General features: G+C 35.1%; 1 protein-coding gene across 1 annotated transcript in view; it reads left to right on the top strand.

Annotated features, from left to right (window-relative positions):
* METTL8 (methyltransferase 8, methylcytidine) overlaps positions 1–2,185 on the top strand; it is a 141,312-nt gene that overhangs the window by 39,464 nt on the left and 99,663 nt on the right. Inside the window, exon 2 of the mRNA XM_004718092.4 lies at positions 843–900. The gene's annotated coding sequence lies outside the window, so the exon portion shown is untranslated. The remainder of the gene's footprint in view (positions 1–842; positions 901–2,185) is intronic.

The following is a 2,185-nucleotide window of genomic DNA, read 5'->3' on the forward strand; positions in this document are numbered from 1 at the left end:
AACCTCATTCTGGACATCTGTCAACTTCCTGAATAGATGATAGTGTTGATTCATAGTGCATTTGGAGTTCGTTCTACTAGGTCAGACTGTTAATCAAGCTTTCTATTTAGAGGTTCTGAAAAGATTGCATAACATGTGACAAAAAAGGCCTGATTTGTGGCAGACGGGACTGGTCTTGCTACCACAACAATGGCACCTGCTCATGCAGCCATCTCAGTGTGGCATTTTTGGGCAGAAAACAGCATGACTCTTGCCCCACACACCTTACTCACCTGACCTCGCTCTGTGTGACTTCTTTTTGTTTTGGCAAATAAAGAGAGACATGAAAGGGCAGCAATTTGACTGATACAGAAGACGTAAAGAAAAAAGCAAGGGAGGTGCTGGCAGCCATCCAAACAGATGAGTTTGAAAAATGTTTCCAATGATGGAATCACAGAGTTGACAAATGTATTAAGTGTAGTGGAGGATAATTTGAAGAGGATAAGGTTGTTTTGTAAAAAAAAAATTAAATACATAGCTTTGAAAAGAAAAATTCCATTATTTGGGGCTACTCCCATGTTTATTTTTGCATTCTAAAATAGGTGTACACCTGCCATCACTTGCAGCTTTCAGGAAATCTGTCAGCTGTTAATGACCTACCTCAGTGTACTTGGTAACATAGTGAATGCTATTGCTAATGATGCTGTCTGTCTGGGACTTGTATGAGCTTTAGTTGCTTATGAATCTATTTCTTGGTGATTGCTTTAGTCACTCGACTAGTCATGGATTAGTCTTGCCATTGAGATCTGAGAGAGCTATTCCCTTAAAGCTGTACTCATTCAATTTCATTTTGACCTTGGCAGGACCCATGAAGAAGAGCTACTACCATATGATGATGATCTGAAAGTGGGAACTTAAAAAGTAGGTAAACAGCATGCCATTTGACTCTATGGACTAGAATTTGATATGGCAGAATTCTTTTGAGCTAAATTAAGTCATAGGTTGGGACCACAAACCCTGTCAGGTGCTTACAACAGTAAAAACTCTTCTCATACTCTATGGAGATTCTTTTAGCCTTACGCATGTTTCTCTGCTCTGAACTGGAATCCAAAGTAAATATCAGCCTGAGTAATGGCAACATACCTAGAAATTTCCAATCCTGGGAAGTGTCTGCTTAGATTGACCTTTTTTTAGATATCCTCAGGTTTTATTCCTGGCAAAAACCTGGTGGCATGAAACTGTAACAGGAAGCAGTAAGTTTATGAGAAAACTTTAAGGTATAAATGTAGCCAGTACTTAAATCTTCATTTCATCATATGTACTATTTATTCAGGTTATACTGGCCTTATAAAATGAGTTGGGAAGTGTTTTCTGAAAGAATCTGTATGAGATTTTTACTGTTATTGCTTCCTAAATGTTTGATATTCACTAATGAAGTCATTGGGCCTGAGTTTTTTTTTATAAGGAGGTTTTTAAAATGTTTATTTGCTTTGCTTCTACTTATAGATTTAATTTATTTAATAAATTGGGGATATTTACATTTCTTGTGTTGATTTGGAAAGTTGAGTTTTGAATGAAATTGTTCTATTCATTAAAGTTGAATTTATGGAACAAAATTGTCCGATTAGCTTCTCAATCTCTGTAGGGTCTGTGGTAATGTTCTGATTTTTATTGCTATTGGAAACTTGTGTTTTCTGTAATTTAAGTGTTTAAGATCAGCCTTGATAAGGGGTTTATAATTTTTTTACTAATCTTTTCAAATAACCCTTGTTTGGCATTATTTTTCCCTGTTTAGTTAATTTTCTATTTTATTGATTTTTGCTTCTATTTTTATTATTTTACTACTTCTGTTTACTTTGGGTTTAATTTACCCTTCTTCTTTTTTATTTTATTTTATTTTTTAGCTTATTAAGATAGAAGTTGAGATCATTGTTTGTAATCTCCCTTTTTCAATACAGACATTTAAAAAAAAATCATTTTTGGGGTCTCGTACAGCTCTTATCACAATCCATCCATCCATCCATTGTGTCAAGTACATTTATACACTTGTTGCCATCATCATTCTCAAAACATTTGCTTTCTACTTGAGCCGTTGGTATCAACTCCTAATTTTTTCCTCTCCCTCCCTGCTCCCCTCTCCCTCATGAACCCTTGATAATTTATAAATTATTATTATTTTGTCATGTCTTACACTGTCCGATGTCTC

This window comes from Echinops telfairi, unplaced genomic scaffold (assembly GCF_000313985.2).
Source record: "Echinops telfairi isolate 266 unplaced genomic scaffold, ASM31398v2 ScPeMD7_4;HRSCAF=17, whole genome shotgun sequence".
Lineage (NCBI taxonomy): Eukaryota > Metazoa > Chordata > Mammalia > Afrosoricida > Tenrecidae > Echinops > Echinops telfairi.